General features: G+C 39.7%; 1 protein-coding gene across 1 annotated transcript in view; it reads right to left on the bottom strand.

The window, feature by feature from the left end:
* The window catches only part of PLSCR4 (phospholipid scramblase 4), a 53118-nt gene extending 43947 nt beyond the window's left edge, over window positions 1-9171 (bottom strand). The window contains exon 1 of the mRNA XM_054714120.1: window positions 9037-9171. The gene's annotated coding sequence lies outside the window, so the exon portion shown is untranslated. The remainder of the gene's footprint in view (window positions 1-9036) is intronic.
* Between the last annotated feature and the right edge of the window lie 10343 nt (window positions 9172-19514).

Genomic DNA, 19514 nt, shown 5'->3' with positions numbered 1-19514 from the left:
GCAATCCTGAGAAAGAAGAATAAAGTAGAAGGGATATCAATACCAGATTTCAAGCTGTATTACAAAGCCACTGTTCTCAAAACAGCCTGGTACTGGCATATAGACCAATGGAATAGAACTGAGAATCCAGATATCGACCCAAACCACTATGCTCAATTAATATTTGACAAAGGAGGCATGAACATACAATGGAGTCACGACAGTCCCTTCAATAAATGGTGTTGGGAAAATTGGACAGATACATGCAAAAAAGTGAAACTAGATCACCAACTTACACCACACACAAAAATAAACTAAAAATGGATATAAGACTTAAACATACGATGGGAAACCATAAAAATACTAGAGGAATCCACAGGAGGCAAAATCGCAGACATATGCCGAAAGAACTTCTTCACTGATACTGCTCCTAGGGCAATGGAAGCTAAAGAGAAAATAAACAAATGGGACTACATCAAAATGAAAAGCTTTTTCACAGCAAAAGAAACCATCAACAAAACAACAAGAAAGCCCACTCTATGGGAGAACATATTTGATAAAGGTTTAATCTCCAACATCTACAGGCAACTTATATAATTTAATAAAATGAAGGTAAATGATTCAATAAAAAAAAAATGAGCAATGGACCTAAATAGAATCTTTTTGAAAGAAGAGAGAAGGAAGGCCAAGAGACACATGAAAACATGCTCAAAGTCACTAATTATCTGAGAGATACAAATCAAAACGACAATGCGGTACCATCTCACACCTGTCATAATGGCTATTATCAACAAATCAACAAACGACAAGTCTTGGCGAGGATGCGGAGAAAAAGGAACCCTCGTGCACTGCTGGTGGGAATGCAGACTGGTGCAGCCACTATGGAGAACAGTATGGAGTTTCCTCAAAAAACTAAAAATTGAACTCCCATTTGACCCAGTAATCCCACTCCTAGGAATATATCCTAAGAAATTAGAAACACCAATCAGAAAGGATATATGCACCCCTATGTTCATAGCAGCACAATTTACAATAGCAAAGACTTGGAAACAGCCTAGGTGCCCGTCAGCAGATGACTGGATCAGAAAACTATGGTACATCTACACAATGGAATACTATGCTGCCATAAAAAAGAAGGAATTCTTATCATTTGCAGCAACCTGGATGGAATTGGAGAACATTATGCTAAGTGAAATAAGCCAGTCAATGAAGGAAAAATACCACATGATCTCACTCATTTATGGATAATAAAGAACATTATAAACTGATGAACAAAAAGATAGATACAGAGGCAGTAAAGCATCAAACAGACTGTCAAATTACAGCAGGAAGGTTAGAGAGAGGTGGGGGAGATAAGAGATCAACCGAAGGACTTGTATGCATGCATATAAGCATAACCAATGGATGCAAAACACTGGGGGATGAGGGCATGTATGGGAGTGGGGTGGGGGGGACAATGGTAAGATATGTACACATATAATACCTTAATAAAAAAATGAAAAAGAAAAAAAAAACAATAATTGGGTTACCAAAGAGATCAAAGAAGAAATAAAAAGCATCCTGGTAACAAATGACAATTAAAACACAACAATCCAAAACCTATGGTACACAGTGAGAGCAGTCTTGAGAGGGAAGTTCATAGCTCTACAGGCCTATCTCAAAAAAAAAACAAGAAAAATTGTTAATAAATTATCTAACCCTACAACTCAAAGAGTTAGAAAGAGAGCAACAAGAAGCGCCCAGCGTAAGCATTAGGAAGGTAATCATAAAGATCAGAGCAGAAATAAACAACATAGAGAAAAAAAACAATACAAAAGATCAACAAAACCAAGAGTTGGTTCTTTGAGAGGATAAACAAGATTCATGAACCTCTACCCAGGCTCACCAAGAAGCAAAGAGAGAGGACCCAAATAAACACAATCAGAAATGAAAGAGGTGAAGTAAGAACCAATCCCACATAAATACAAAGGATTATGAAAAACTAAATGCCCGATGCATGAAAATTCATGCACTGGAGAGTGGTTCTCTCAGCCCGGTCTGCCCCCTCTCACTGTCTGGGAGCCCTCAGGGGCAGGAGGCAACCCGGGATCAGGGGAAGGTGATGCCCCCATCACACCTCTGCTACTGCCACAGCCGGCAATGTAAGCCTTGGCCAGCCCTGGTTACCAGAGCCTTGCGCAGCCCTTGGCGGCTGGGCAGACGCCATCCGAGGCTTGCCTGCTCCTCGGAGCGGCCCTGGGTGGCTGGGCAGCCAACAGCCGAGGCTTGCCTAAACCATGGGCGTCGGCTGGGAAGCCACCATTCCAGGCTTGCCTGTACCTCAGGCCGGTGCTGGGCAGCTGGGCAGCCGCCATCCAAGGCTTGACTGCACCTTGGATGCTCAAAGGTGGGGCCGAAGGTACTGTGCGCTGCCATCTTCTGGCTGTGTGTGCCGACATCTTTGAAGGCATGGCAATCAATTAGCATATTCCCTCCTTATTGGCTGTAGATTCCACCATCTTTGAGGGTGGGGCAGTCAATTAGCATACCTCATTGGGTGTGGGCGCCACCATCTTTGCGACAGCATGATGGTCAACTAGCATATTCCCTCTTTATTAGATAGGATACTATGATCAACTCTATTCCAACAAAATGGACAACATAGATGAAATGGGCTTATTCTTAGAAAAATACAAGATCCCAAAACTCAATCAGGAAGAATCAGAAAACCTATTTGGCCCATAATTATTGAAGAAATTGAAGCAATGATCAAAAATCTTCCAGTAAGCAAAAGAGTTCTTCCAAACATTGAAAGAGGAACTAAAACCTATCCTCCTCAGGCTATTCCAAAAAATTCAAGAGGAAGGCACACCTCCAAGCTCTTTATATGAAGCTAACATCACCCTAATTTCAAAACCAGATAAATACACCACAAAAAAAAAAGAGAACTACAGGCCAATATCCTTGATGAACATAAATGCTAAAATCCTCAACAAAATTTTAGCAAATTGGATCCAGCATTACATTAGAAAGATCATACACCATGACCAAGTGGGCTTTATTCCAGGGATTCAAGGATGATACAATATCCACAAATCAATAAATGTGTTACCACATAAACAAATTGAGAAACAAAAATCACATACTCATATCAATTAATGCAGAAAAGGCAATTGACAAAATCTAACACCCTTTCTTCATAAAAACTCTCAGCAAAGTGGGAATAGAGAGATAATATTTCAACATAATAACAGCCTTATGTGACAAACCAGCCAACATCAGACTCAATGGGCAAAAAACTAAATCCATTTCCACTTTCTCCACTCCTGTTCAATATATTACTGAAGTGGTAACCATGGCAATCAGATAAGAAGAAATAAAAGGCATCCAAATTGGAAAAGAAGTAAAATTGTCCTTATTTGCAGATGAATGATACTGTACATAAAAAAAACCAAAGATTCCATCAAAAAAGTACTAGACCTAATAAATGAATTCAGCAATGTAGCAGGATACAAAATTAACACCCAGAAATCTATGGCCTTTTCATACACCAATAATGAACTCACAGAAAGAGAAATGAAAAAAAAATCTCATTTTCTATTGCATCAAAAAATTAAGATACCTAGGAATAAACTTAACTAAGGAGGTAAAAGAACTTTAGTCAGAAAACACAGGATATTAAAAAAAAGAGATAGAGAAAGACATAAAAAAATGGAAGAACTGCCGAAACCGGTTTGGCTCAGTGGATAGAGCGTCGACCTGCGGACTGAAAGGTCCCGGGTTCGATTCCGGTCAAGGGCATGTACCTTGGTTGCGGGCACATCCCCAGTAGGGGGTGTGCAAGAGGCAGCTGATCGATGTTTCTCTCTCATCGATGTTTCTAGCTCTCTATCCCTCTCTCTTCCTCTCTGTAAAGAATCAATAAAATATATTTAAAAAAAAAAAAAAAATGGAAGAACATACCATGTTCATGGATTGCTAGAATCAACATCATTAAATTCCATACTATCCAAAGCAATCTACAGATTCAATGCAATCCCATTAAAATACCAACGGTATATTTCAAATATAGAGAACAAACTGTCCAAAAATTAATCTGGAATAAAAAAGACCAAATTGCCATCCTTTTATTCAATTTGGGATACACCTATAGCCCTGAGAAAGAGAACAAAGTTAAAGGGATCACAATACCAGATATCAAGCTATATTACAAAGCCATGGTTCTCAAAACTGCCTCGTATTGGCAAAAGAAGACATATAGACCAATGGAACAGAACAGAGAACCCAGAAATCAACCCAAGCCATTATGCTCAATTAACCTTTTGCACTCGGATGTCGAGATTAAAATTACTCTTTGAATGTATCAATAATTTGAAATATAAAAAAATCCAAATAAATAAGTTTGTATGAAAAGAAATTCCAGTTTTTTATTCTACTGCTGCGCTTTGTAAAATCTGGGGTATTTAAAAAATTAAATCCCGAGTAGAATAAAGGAATCGAGAAAAAAGCAAGCGAGTGCAAAGGGTTAATATTTGACATAGGAGGCAAGAGCATGCAATGGAGTCAAGACAGTCTCTTCAATAAATGGTGTTGGGAAAATTGGACAGAGACATGCAAAAAAATGAAACTAGATCACCAACTTACACCATACACAAAAATAAACTCACAATGGTTCAAGGACTTAAATATAAGATGGGAAACCATAAAAATATTGTAAGATTCCATAGGTGCTGGAGGCTAAGACCAGCAGGTCATAACAAATGCAAAAAGTCCTCAGAAGGCTGATGGACTTTGATATTCAGCAGGACTGAGAATCAGAATTGTATTACCCTGCTGTTGGCTGAATAGCTGAAGGTAATCCCCTAACCTGATAATCCTTTATTGTTTACCAAACCTTAACATTGATGTCTGTTTGCTTTGCTAAAGAGCAAATGTATATTCTAGTAAATAAAAAGCTAAGGGTCTGGACATTCAGAGAGCCACTCCACTAGAGAGTAGGTCTCCTCCTGATTCCCCCAATGATTTCTAAACTTATATTTCTTGTCTAGTATATCTGTTTATGTCACAGTCCCTTCTTCAGATTCCTGAACCCTCACTGCAAAAGGTTGCGGCACATAGGCAGCAAAATATCAGACATATGTCTTATCAATATCTTTACCAATACAGCTCCTAGGGCAATGGAGACTAAGGAGAAAATAAACAAATGGGACTACCTCAAAATAAAAAGCTTCTGCACAGCAAAAGAAACCATCAACAAAACAACAAGAAAGCCCACTGCATGGGAGAACATATTTGCCAATGCTATCACAGATAAGGGCATAATCTCCTAAATTTATAGGGAACTCATAGAACTTAACAAAAGGAAGGTAAACAATGAATTAAAAAATGGGCAAAGGACCTAAATAGACACTTTTCGAAACAAGAGACATATCAAAACATGCCCAAAGTCACTAATCATCCGAGATATGCAAATCAAAATAAAAATGAAGTACCATCACATACCTGTCAAAGTGGCTATTGTCAACAAATCAACAAACAAGTGCTGGCGAGGATGCGGAGAAAAAGGAACCCTCATGCACTGCTGGTGGGAATGCAGACTGGTGTAGCCACTGTGGAGAACAGTATGGAATTTCCTCAAAAAGTTAAAAATGGAACTCCCATTTAACCTAGTAATCCCACTTCTAAGAATATATCCCAAGAAACTAGAAATACCAATCAGAAAGGATATATGCACCCCTATGTTCACAGCAGCACAATTTACAATAGCTAAGATTTGGAAACAGCCTAAGTGCCCATCAGCAGATGAGTGGATTAAAACACTGTGGTACATCTACACAATGGAATACTATGCTTCTATAAAAAAGAAAGAACTTTTACCATTTACAACAGCATGGATGGAATTGGAAAACATTATGCTAAGTGAAATAAGAGAATTGGAGAAAGATAAATATCACATGATCTCACTCTTATGTGGGATATAATGAACAACATAATCTGATGAACAAAAATAGATCTAGAGTCAAGGTAACACTGAATATACCATCCAACCTCAGAGAGAAGGCAGTGGATGAGTGGGGGAAGGGGTTAGAGATCAATCAAAGGACTGTATGCGTGCATATTAGCGTAACCAATGGACATAACACTGAGGTGGTGGGAGCCTGTCCTGGAGGGTGAGAGTGGCAGGAGGGAGGGTCAATCGGGGAAAAAGGAGACATGTGAATGACCCACATCCCGCGTGGTTCAGGGTTCGAGCTCTGTAAGAGGGGCCGCATGCAAATGAAAGAGACGAGACAAGAAACAATAATTTGGAAATATTGGGGGACCAGGAGGGAGCCCAACTCAAGAGCAAGGACTCTGCTTGGGCTCAGGCCTTGCCATCCTTTTATTCAATTTCGGATACACCTATAGCCCTTAGGCAGGCAATTTCCAGTAACAGGCAGACTATCTTATCAGTAAGGACTTACATGACTGTCTGGTGGGGAAGTTGCTTCAGCTACCATTGTCTCGACTAAACAGTGGGTGCATAGCTCTGACCTTTGCCAGGGCTAAAGGGTCACCAGCATTCCGGGATCCTTGTCCATTCCTCTCTGCTAGTGAAGACAATAGGCGGTTTCCCACAGAGACATATGTAGTACTTTAAAAAATAAAATTAAAAAATGGGCAGAAAACCTGAATATACATTTCTCCAAAGAGGACAAATGGCCAAGAGACACATGAAAAAATGCTCAAAATCACTAATCATCAGAGAAATGCAAATTAAAACCACAATGAGATATCACCTCACAGCTGCCGAATGTCTATCATCAAAAAAATCAACAAACAACTGCTGGTGAGGGCGTGGAGAAGAGGGAAGACTAGTTCATTCCTGGTGGGAATGCATATTGTTGCAGCCACTATGGAAAACAGTACAGTTCTTCCTCAAAAAATTTAAAATGGAACTTCCATTAAACCCAGTGATCCCACATCTGGGAATATATCCTAAAATCCCCAAAACACCAATCAGAAAGAATGTATGACCCCTATGTTCATAGCAGCATTATTTCAATAGTTAAGATCTGGAAATATCCCAAATGCCCATCAGTAGATGAATGGATAAAAAAGCTGTGGGACATTTACACCATGGAATACTATACAGCTGTAAAAAAGAGGGATCTCTTACCCTTTGGGACAGCATGGAGGGACCTGGATAATATTATGCTAAGTGAAATAAGGCAAACTGAGTATGACAAATATCACATGATCTCACTTATTTGTGGAATCTAATGAACAAAATGAATTGACCAACGAAATGACACTTGAATCAGGGAGGGATGGAACAGACTGATATACCTTGATATGGGGTTGAGGGGACGAGAAGAAATAAACCAAAGAACTTATATTTATACTAGAGGCCCAGTGCACTGATTGCGAGAGGGCACAGGCCAGGCCAAGAGACCCCACGGGAGGGACCGCGGGAGGGCTCCAGGGCATGTCCGGCCAGTCTCGCCCAGTCCCAATCAGCCGGACCCCAGCAGCAAGCTAACCTACTGTTCAGAGCATCTGCCCCCTGGTGGTCAGTGCACATCATAGCTACTAGTCAAACAGTCAGATGGAAACTTAGCATATTAGGCTTTTATATAGAGAGATGGCTCGCCCCTGGATACAGGCAATAGGGTAGTGAAGACCTGGGAGGGTAGGTATGGGCTGGGAGGAGGGGGGAAATGGGAGGGAATGGAAGATATCTGTAATACTATCAACAATAAAAAACATATTAAAAAATAAAATATATGGTTATCAAATATCAGCTTTACTTTTATTCTTAAATCTGTCTCTTCAGTTTCATTGATTTATCAGTAAATCTTCTCCCTCTTTCTTTTATTACTTTTTAATCACTATAGCTAGCTTTACAATACTTTTTATTATGTACTAGTCTCCACATATATGTATATTTTCTTTTAATTGAAATCTTTCCACATGAGCTAAATAGTTGTTTTAAAACAAAAAATTCAGTTCGAAATTTAATTATACATCTTTAGAGAAATGCTATCTTTACTTATAAAGATAGCACTTGTACCTATACACTCTTATATACTTAATGTATTTTCATATGTCCCTAGAGTTTTATATCTTTAAACAGGTTTTTCAATTTTGTGTTAGTTCATGCCAAACTGAATGGTTTATTTGTCCTATTGTATTTTCTAATTTATAGACATCACACCCAGTGAGAACTGTGAGTCCACACTGGTTAGTAAATTCTTTGATTTTTTTCTAGATTTTCAGTTGTTTTCCTGCAGACATTCAAAGTATACAACCACATTAGGTGTAAAAAGTATTAATTCTGTCTTTTTGCTAACCAGAATGTCAATATGCTCTTCTGCTTAATGCCACTGGCCTATAAAATTCACAGGACGTGATGAGCAGATTTGGCTTTCCCAAATTTAATGGAAATGATTTTACTATTTCACGATAACCACGGGAGATACATAGATGGAGATTATATTTTTATTCCAACTATCACAACACCCAGCTTAAAGTACTGAATCCATACGCTTTTAAGTAGGTGGGAAATGAACTTTACTGCGTCATAGTTTTAGTGGCTACATTTCAAATGTGCGCTGTAAATTAAAAATTCACTTAAATTGTACATCCTAAGATAAACAAAACCATAAAATAAATGAAAGGAAATCCAAGTCTTGAAATAGATGTTTTACTTTATGGAAACAAAGCACATTCAGCCGGAAGGAATCACATTTCCCTCACTTGCTCGCATTGCTAACGGGAGACAGGGGTCTCCGGTAACAGGACCCTCCGCCCGGGTGTAAAGTGACCATATCTCTTTGACCTGCCTTTCTGCCTGGCGACTCCGCAGAGGGCTCCGCAGAGGGGGTGCCCCCTGTGCAGGCGGGGTGCCCCCCGAGCTGGCGGGGTCTGTCGCAGGGTGGCCTGCGGGAGCCACCCAACGGGGACAAGGCGGCCGGGCGCGCAGCCAACTCTCCGGAGCGCGTCCCCCCGGGCCCCAGGGGCTCCCCAGCAGGCAGCCTTCGTCCCCACCCGAACCCCCGTGCCAGCCTCGTGGGGCGCCCGCCCTGCTCAGCTCACCGCTGCTGGCTCCGCTCTAGTCAGTCGGCCGGGATCTGACTCTCCCAGAGGAAGGCGTGAGGAGGGGGCGGGGGAAGCAAAAGGAAGGGGAGGGTGTTTCCAACAAGAACAACCTGGAGCGTGGAGGGGAGGCCTGGAGAGGTGGACACTCCTATGGCGGACACCCTGCCCTCCCCCCCCGACCCCCACAACACCCCCCTCACACACAGGCACACGCCCGGCTCGGACTCCGCCCCACGCGGTGGCCCCAGGGTCGGATTGGCCTCCAATTACACGCCCAGGGGCGGGAAGGGAAGAAGCAGGAACGGCCTCCGCCGTAACGTGCGCTGATTGGAAGACAAGCAAGTTCGGGGCGGCCACTGGCCAGGGACGGGCAGGTTCCAGAGCTCTAAGGGAAGGGCTCTGCTAGGGGCGTACTGAGCTCCAAAGGACTCAGGAACCTCTGTCCCTGGCGTCCGCTCGGACCACACGCCCTTGGCTGTGCCAGGCTGGGCCTGAGGCACTGGGGTGCGGCCAGGCTTCCCCCCGCAGGGCTGAAGGAGGCAGCTGGCTGTGGAGGGAGGCCTGGGCGGAGGGAAGAGAGCAGGATGCCTGTGTTTCCTGACATTTGGTGCAAAATGCCATTCCGTAATTGCCCTCCTTAGGCACAAAACCTTTTGCAAACTAATGGGGTTAGGTCTGTGGTGGTCCCTGGGCGGGGTGGGAGGTGGGGAGCACAGGAACTGGGGGAAGGTTAATGGCCCTGACCTTATAAAGGATCCGGCTGGGCAGATGAGTAAGCAAGTTAGATTAAGCTCTGGGGAGTATTTGCAGGGCTCTACTATGGGAGACGTTTGGATATCTGTGGTCGGCAAACGGCGGCTCGCGAGCCACATGCGGCTCTTTGGCCCCTTGAGTGTGGCTCTTCCACAAAATACCACGGCCTTGGCGAGTCTATTTTGAAGAAGTGGTGTTAGAAGAAGTTTAAGTTTAAAAAATTTGGCTCTCCAAAGAAATTTCAATCGTACTGTTGATATTTGGCTCTGTTGACTAATGAGTTTGCCGACCACTGTGAAGGCATGTAGGAGTGGAGTTCTGGAATTTTATGTTTTCTTTTGTTTTATGACATTTGTTAGTATGCCTGTGAGAATAGGTTTTTTAAAATTCATATTGTATTTTTCAGTAATAATTGCACAGAACATTACCCAAGTAGAGGGCTAGTGTTATATTGAAAGCATAAACCAGGTGTCAAAAGACAGCAAAAATTGATACTAAATATTTAGTAGCTTTGTTTTTACTTCATGAGCATGATAAAGAATTTGAGCTCATGAATTCAAACATACACAATGTCCACATGAAGGATGACAAAAAAGTTCAAGAGCAAAATATATCTCTTGAAACATATTGCTTTGGGGGATAAAGAAATAATTGAAAGTATATCATATGGGCGAAACCGGTTTGGCTCAGTGGATAGAGCGTCGGCCTGCAGACTGAAAATTCCCAGGTTCGATTCCGGTCAGGGGCATGTACCTTGGTTGCGGGCACATCCCCAGTAGGGAGGTGTGCAGGAGGCAGCTGATCGATGTTTCTCTATCATCGATGTTTCTCTATCATCGATGTTTCTAACTCTATCCCTCTCTCTTCCTCTCTGTAAAAAATCAATAAAATATATTTTTTTAAAAAGAAGAAACTATATCATATGCCCAAATCATAAGGTTTGAAAGAAAGTAGACTTGTTAAAACCCTTGTTTGTCTTTCTAAAATTCCTGATCTGAAGTCATTTCAACTTGAATACTTCAGGGGATGACAAATTCACTATGTTTGTACCAATTCTATTTTTAGTTGCTCCTTAGTTACATCTCTTTGCAGTAATTTATTTTCACTGTTTTTTCTTACTTTACTACAGTTGGCTTAGAGTTAATATTGTACCTTGTCATATAAAATAATAAATTTGCAAGAGCACTTTTTGGTTTTTCAATCCCATGTACCATTGCCATTGCTATGTTTCACATGCACACAAATTATAAGCTATATAATAAAATATCATATTTTGCTAAAGCAGTCGTCTTTACTGATATGAAGATAAGAAAAATAGAGCTTTTATATTTGCCCAAATATATACAATTATATGGCCTTTTTATTTTTTATTGTAGATAAAGTTTTATCCATTGTCACTTCCCTCAAGGTTAGAGAATTTCCTTTAGTATATTTTGTATTATAGCTGGAAATATATTCTCTCAGCTTTTTTTATCTGAAAATACTTTTTATTTTGTATGAAATTTTTAAATGGTGTCTTCACTATGTAAAGAATTTTGGGTGGACAGATTTTTCTTTTTCACTATAAGTTTTGACTTTCATTTTTATCTATGGGATTCATAATACTGGTTTTAAGATTAACTTTTTTTAAAACATAGGTCCCCATTATTCCCCCATTGACCAGCTCCAGCCCACCTGCACACCCTGAGCCAGGCCTCTCACCCTTATTGTCTGTGTCCATGGGTTATGCGCATATGCATACAAAGTCTTTGGCTGATTACCTCCCACCCACCCATACTTCCCCCCTTCCCTCTGAGATTTCCAACTCTGTTCCATGTTTCCATGTCTCTGGATCCATTCCATTCATCAGTTTATTTGGTTAATTAGACTCCACATATGAATGAGATCATGTGATGCTTGTCTCTCTCTTACTGACTTATTTCACTTAGCATGATACTCTCCAGGTCCCTCCATGCTTCCTCAAAGGGTAAGAGATTCTACTTTTTTAATGCTGCATAGTATAAATGGTATAAATGTACCACAGCTTTTTACCACTCATCTGGTGTACCACTCATCTACAGATGGGCACTTGGACCAGATCTTAACTATTGTAAATTGTGCTGCTATAACATAGGGGTGCATACATTGATAGGATATACTAGAGGCCCGGCACATGAAAATTCATGCACTGGAGGGGGGGGGTTTCCCTCAGCCCAGCCTGCCCCCACTCACAGTCTGGGAGCCCTCAGGGACAGGAGGTGAACCGGAGATCAGGGGAAGGCAACGTCCCCATCACATCTCTGCTGCTGACACTGCTGGCAGCGCAAGCCTCAGCCAACCTTGATTACCTGTGCCTTGGGCAGCCCTGGGTAGCTGGGGGGCTGAGGGGACAGGGCGCCACAATCCTGTGGCTGTGGGCACCGCCATCTTTGGTGGTAGTCAATTAGCATATTCCATCCTTATTGGCTGTGAGCGCCTCCATCTTTGAGGGCAGGGCAATGAATTAGTATATTCTTTCTTATTGTGGGCACCGCCATCTTTGTGATGGCGTGAGGGTCAATTAGCATATTCCCTCTTTATTAGATAGGATTCCTAGAAGTGGAATCACTGGGTCAAATGGCAGTTCCATATTTAATTTTTTTATTTCTTTATTGATTAAGTTATTACATATGTGTCCTTATTTCCCCATTACCCCACAACTCCCATTCAAACCCCCCCACCCCCTGTTGTCTGTGTCCATTGATTAGGCTTATATGCATGCATGTAAGTCCTTTGGTTGATTTCTCCCCCCTACCCCCGCTGTCCCCTACCTTCCCTGAGGTTTGACATTCTGATTGATGTTTCTCTGTCTCTGGATCTATTTTTGTTCATCAGTTTATGTTGTTCATTATATTCCAAAAATAAGTGAGATCTTGTGATATTTATCTTTCTCTGACTGGCTTATTTTGCTTAGCATAATGCTCTCCAGTTCCATCCATGCTGTTGCAAATGGTAAGAATTCCTTTCTTTTTACTGCAGCATGGTATTCCATTGTGTAGATGTACCACAGTATTTAAATCCACTCATCTGCTGATGGGCACTTAGGCTGTTTCCAAATCTTAGCTATGGTAAATTGTGCTGCTATGAACATAGGGGTGCATATTTCCTTTCTGACTGGTGTTTCTAGTTTCTTGGGATATATTCCAGAAGTGGGATTACTGGGTCAAATGGGAGTTCCATTTTCAGTTTTTTGAGGAAACTTCATACTGTTCTCCATAGTGGCTGCAGCAGTCTGCATTCACACCAGCAGTGCATGAGGGTTCCTTTTTCTCCGCATCCTCGCCAGGACTTTGTCATTTGTTGACTTCTTCATAATAGCCATTCTGACAGGTGTGAGATGGTACTGCATTGTTGTTTTGATTTGCATCTCTCTGATGATTAGTGATTTTGAGCATGTTTTCATATGTCTCTTGGCCTTCTGTCTTCTTTCAAAAAGTGTCTATTTAGATCAGTTGCTCATTTTTTGATTGGGTTGTTTATCTTCCTTTTGTTAAGCTGCATGAGTTTCCTGTAAATGTTGGAGATTAAACCCTTATCATTGATATCATTGGCAAATATGTTCTCCCATGCAGTGGGCTTTCTTGTTGTTTTATTGATGGTTTCCTTTGCTGTGCAAAAGCTTTTTATTTTTATGTAGTCCCATTTGTTTACTTTCTCTTTAGTTTCCATTGCCCTAGGAGCAGTATCACTGAAGAAATTGCTTTGGCATATGTCAGAGATTTTTCTGTCTGTGGATTCCTCTAGTATTTTTATGGTTTCCCGTTGTATGTTTAAGTCCTTGATCCATTTTGAGTTTATTTTTCTGTATGTGTAAGTTGGTGGTCTAGTTTCATTTTTTTACATGTATCTGTCCAATTTTCCAAACACCATTTATTGAAGAGACTATCTTGACTCCATTGTATGTTCATGTCTCCTTTGTCAAATATTAATTGAGCATAGTGCTTTGGGTCGATTTCTGGGTTCTCTATTCTATTCCTATGTCTGTTCTTGTGCCAATACCAGGTAGTTTTGAGAACAATGGCTATGTAATACAGCTTGATATCTCGTATTGAGATCCCACCTAATTTGTACTTATTTCTCAGGATTGCTGTAGCTATTCAAGGTCTTTTTTTATTACCAATGAATTTCTGGAAAGTTCGTCCTAGGTCTGTGAAATATGCCCTTGGTATTTTAATGGTCAGTATATTGAATTTATAGATTGCTTTGGGTAGTATGGACATTTTGATGATGTTGATTCTACCAATCCATGAACATGGTATGTTCTTCCATCTGTTTACGTCTTCCTCTATCTCTTTTTTCAGTGTCCTGTAGTTTTCCACGTATAGGTCTTTTACTTTCTTAGCTAAGTTTATTCCTAGGTATCTTAATTTTTTTGGTGCCATGGTAAATGGGATTGCTATTTTAGTCTCTCTTTCTGTAAGTTCATTATTGGTGTATAGAAATGTGATAGATTTCTTGGTATTAATTTTGTATCCTGCTACATTGCCGAATTCATTTATTAAGTCTAATAATTTTTTGATGGAGTCTTTAGGAGTTTCTATGTACAGTATCATGTCATCTGCAAATAAAGACAGTTTTAATTCTTTTTTTTTCAATTTGGATGCCTTTTATTTCTTCTTCTTGTCTGATCACAATGGCTAGTACTTCCAGCACTATATTGAACAGGAGTGGTGAGAGTGGGCATCCCTGTCTTGTTCCTGTTGTTAGGGGAAATAATTTTAGTTTTTGCCCATTGAGTATGATGTTGGCTGTGGGTTTGTCATATATGGCTTTTATTATGTTGAGGTATGATCCTTCTATTCCCACATTGCTGAGAGTTTTTGTCAAGAAAGGATGTTGGATTTTGTCAAATGCTTTTTCTGCATCAATTGATATGACTATGTGATTTATCTCTCAATTTGTTTATGTGATATATCATGTTTATTGATTTTTCAAATATTGTACCATCCTTACATCCCCAGGATAAATCCTACTTGGTCATGGTGTATGATCTTTCTGATGTACTGGTGGATCCGATTTGCTAGAATTTTGTTGAGGATTTTGGCATCTATGTTCATGAGGGATATTGGCCTGTAATTCTCTTTCATTGTGTTGTCTTTATCTGGTTTTGGTATTAGGGTGATATTGGCTTCATAGAAGGAGCTTGGAAGTGTTTCTTCCTCTTGAATTTCCTGGTATAGTCTGAGGAGGATAGTTTTAGTTCTTCCTTGAATGTTTGGTAAAACTCTCCTGTGAAGCCTTGTGGCCCGGGCTTTTGTTTGCTGGAAGCTTTTTGATGACTGCTTCAATTTCCTCCATAGTTATCAGCCTATTGAGATTTTTAGTATCTTCCTGAGTAAGTTTTGGAAGATTGAATTTTTGTAGGAATGTGTCCATTTGCTCCAGGTTGTCTACTTTGTTAGAATAGCGTTGTTCATAGTATTTTTTAAAAATCCTTTGTATTTCTGTGGGGTCTGTTGTTATTTCACCTCTTTCATTTCTGATTTTGTTTATTTGGGTCCTCTCTCTTTGCTTTTTGGTGAGCCTGGCTAGAGGTTCATCAACCTTGTTTATCCTTTCAAAGAATCAGCTCTTGGTTTCATTGATCTTTTGTATTATTGTTTTGGTCTCTATGTCATTCATTTCTGTTCTGATCTTTATTATTTCCTTCCTTCTGCTCACCATGTGCTTTTCTTGTTGCTCTCATTCTAATTCTTTGAGTTGTTGAGTTAGATGATTTATTACCATTTTTTCTTGTTTTTTGAGATAAGCTTGTAGACCTATAAACTTCCCTCTCAGGACTGCTTTCATTGTGTCCCATAGTATTTGCATTGTTGTGTTTTTATTGTCATTAGTTTCCAGGATGTTTTTAATTTCTTCTTTGATCTCATTGATAACCCAATCATTGTTTAATAGCATGCTATTCAACTTCCAAGTGTTTGAATTTTTTGGAATGTTTTTATTGTAGTCTATTTCTAATATTATGCCATTGTGGTCTGAGAAATTGCTTGATATGCTTTCAATCTTTTTGAATTTGGGGAGACTTTGCTTGTGACCCAATATGTAGTCTATTTTTGAAAATGTCCCATGTGCACTTGAGAAGAACGTATATTCCGTGCCTTTGGGGTGAAATGCTCTGAAGATGTCAATTAGGTCCATCTGATCTAGTGAGTCCTTTAGAATTGCTGTTTCTTTGCTGATTTTTTGTCTAGAGGATTTATCCAGTGATGTCAGTAGTGTATTAAGGTCCACTAATATGATTGTATTGTTGTTGATCTTTCCCTTGATATCTTCCAGGAGTTTTTTATGTGTTTGGGTGCTCCTGCATTGGGTGCATATATGTTTATCGGGGTTATATCCTCTTGTTATATTGATCCCTTTATTAGTATGAAGTGGCCTTCCTTATCTCTTGTTATGGCCCTTACTTTGAGGTCTATTTTGTCAGAAATAAGTACTGCTACCCCAGCATTTTTTCCATTTCCATTTGCCTGAAAGATGTTTTTCCTTCCCTTCACTTTCAGTCTGTATGATTCCCTTTTTTTGAGGTGGGTCTCTTGTAGACAGCATATATATGGGTCATGTTTTTTTATTCATTCAGCCACTCCACGTCTTTTGATGAGAGCATTTAGTCCGTTTACGTTTAAAGTTACTATTGAAAGATACTTGTTTGTAGCCATTTTTATTTTTTGTGTCTGTGTTCCTTCTTACCTTTTTATTTCTTCTTTTTAAACCAGTTCCTTTAGCATTTCTTGCATTGCTGGCTTGGTAGTGATAAACTCCCTTAGCATTTTTTGGTCTGTGAAGCTCCTTATTTCCCCATCAATTTTGAATGATAGCCTCGCTGGATTGAGTATTCTTGGATTCAGTCCCTTGGTTTTTTATCACTTTGTAAATTTCCTTCCATTCTTTTCTGGCCTGATGTGTTCCTGCTGAGAAATAATTTGATAATCTAATGGGAGCTCCCTTGTATGTAACTATCTGTCTCTCTCTTGCAGCCTTTAAGATGCGCTCTTTGTCCTGAATATTGGCCATCGTAATTATCATGTGTCTTGGTGTGGGTCTTTTTGGGTTCATCCTGTTTGGGACTCTCTGTGATTGTGTGACTTTTTTCTTCCCCAAATCTGGGAAGTTTTCTGACATTATTTCTTCAAATAGATCTTCTAACCCTTGTTCCTCTTCCTGTTGTTCTGGCACCCCTATTATTCATATGTGGCTTCATTTCATGTTGTCCCATAGCTCCCTTCGGCACTCCTCCTGTCTTTTAATTTTTTTCTCCAGTTGCAATTCAGTTTGGCTGTCCTGTCTTCTAGATCACTGATTCAGTTTTCCGCTTATCCTAGTCTACTGTAGAAACTTTCCATGGTGTTTTTTATTGCAGTTATATCACTCTTCATTTCTTCTTAATTCTTACATAAGTTTTTTTTCATCCATTTCTTCTTTTTTTAATTTTTTTTATTAAGGTATTATATGTGTACATATCTTACCATTGTCCCCTCCACCCCACTCCCATACTTGCCCTCACCCCCAGAGTTTTGCATCCATTGGTTATGCTTATATGTGTGCATACAAGTCCTTCAGTTGATCTCTTATCTCCCCCATCTCTCCCTAACCTTCCCCCAGTAATTTGACAGTCTATTTGATGCTTTACTGTCTCTGTATCTATCTTTTTGTTCATCTTATAATGTTCTTTATCATCCATAAATGAGTGAGATTATGTGGTATTTTGCTTTCATTGACTGGCTTATTTCACTTACCATAATGTTCTCCAATTCCATCCAGGTTGCTGCAAATGATGAGAATTCCTTCTTTTTTATGGCAGCATAGTATTCAATTGTGTATTTGTACCTCAGTTTTCTGATGCAGTCATCTGCTGATGGGCATCTAGGCAGTTTCCAAATCTTAGCAATTGTAAATTGTGCTGCTATGAAGATAGGGGTGCATATACCCTTTCTGATTGGTATTTCTAGTTTCTTCGCATACATTCCCAGGAGTGGGATTACTGGATTAAATGGGAGTTCCATTTTCAGGTTTTTGAGGAAACTCCATACTGTTCTCCACAGTGGCTGCACCAGTCTGCATTCCCACCAGCAGTGCACGAGGGCTCCTTTTAATCTGCATCCTTGCCAACACTTGTCATTGGTTGATTTCTTGATGATAGCCATTCTGACAGGTGTGACATGGTACCGCATTGTCGTTTTGATTTGCATCTCTTGGATAATTAGTAACTTTCAGCATGTTTTCATACGTCTCTTAGCCTTCCTTCTGTCTTCTTTGAAAAGATTCTATTTAGGTACATTGCCCATTTTTTATTGGATTATTTATCTTCCTTTTATTAAGTTACATAAGCTGCCTGTAGAGGTTGGAGATTAACCCTTTCTCAGGGATAGCATTTACAAATATGTTCTCCCATAGAGTGGGCTTTCTTGTTTTTGTTGATGGTTTCTTTTGCTGTAAAAAAGATTTTTATTTTGATGTAGTCCCATTTGTTAATTTTCTCTTTAGCTTCCATTGCCCTAGGGGCATTGGCAGTGAAGAAGTTCTTTTGGCATATGTCTGAGATTTTGTTGCCTGTGGATTCCTCAAATATTTTTATAGTTTCCCCTCTTATGTTTAAGTCCTGTGTCCACTTTGAGTTTATTTTTGTGTATGGTGTAAGTTGGTGGTCTAGTTTCATTTTTTTGCATGTATCTGCCCAATTTTCCCAACACCATTTATTGAAGAGACTGTCTTGACTCCATTGTATGTTCATGCCTCCTTTGTCAAATATTAATTGAGCATAGTAGTTTGGGTCGATATCTGGATTCTCTATTCTGTTCCATTGATCTATATGTCTGTTCTTGTGCCAGTACCATGCTGTTTTGAGAACAGTGGCTTTGTAATACAGCTGGAAGTCTGGTATTGAGATCCCACCTACTTTATTCTTCTTTCTCAGGATTGCTGTGGCTATTCAGGGTCTTTTTTTATTCCAGATGAATTTTTGGAGAGTTCTTTCTAGGTCTGTGAAATATGCTGTTGGTATTTTAATGGGGAGTGCATTGAATCTATAGATTGCTTTGGGTAGTATGGACATTTTAATGATGTTGATTCTACCAATCCATGAACATGGTATGTTCTTCCATCTGTTTATGTCTTCCTCCATCTCTTTTTTCAGCGCCCTGTAGTTTTCCGTGTATATGTCTTTTACCTCCTTAGTTAAGTTTATTCCTAGGTATCTTAATTTTTTTTGGTGTGATGGTAAATGGGATTGCTTTTTTAGTCTCTCTTTCTGTAAGTTCACTATTGGTATATAGAAATGTCATAGATTTCTTGGCGTTAATTTTGTATCCTGCTACATTGCCGAATTCATTTATTAAGTCTGTTAGTTTTTTGATGGAGTCTTACAGTTTTTTTATGTACAATATCATGTCATCTGCAAATAAGGACAGCTTTACTTCTTCTTTTCCAATTTGGATGCCCTTTATTTCTTCTTCTTGTCTAATTGCAATAGCTAATACTTCCAGTACTATGTCAAACGGGAATGGTGAGAGTGGGCATCCCTGTCTTGTTCCTGTTCTTAGGTTTAATTTTTACCCATTGAGTATGATGTTAGCTGTGGGTTTATCATACCTAGCTTTTATTATGTTGAGGTATGATCCTTCTGTTTCCACCTTGTTGAGAGTTTTCATCAGGAAAGGGTTTTGGATTTTGTCAAATGCTTTTTCTGCATCAATTGATATGACTATGTG

The sequence above is a fragment of the Eptesicus fuscus genome, chromosome 3, assembly GCF_027574615.1.
Source record: "Eptesicus fuscus isolate TK198812 chromosome 3, DD_ASM_mEF_20220401, whole genome shotgun sequence".
In the NCBI taxonomy this organism is placed as follows: Eukaryota; Metazoa; Chordata; class Mammalia; order Chiroptera; family Vespertilionidae; genus Eptesicus; species Eptesicus fuscus.
The sequence above is the reverse complement of the archived record's forward strand: the minus strand, read 5'-3'. Positions and strand labels throughout refer to the sequence as shown.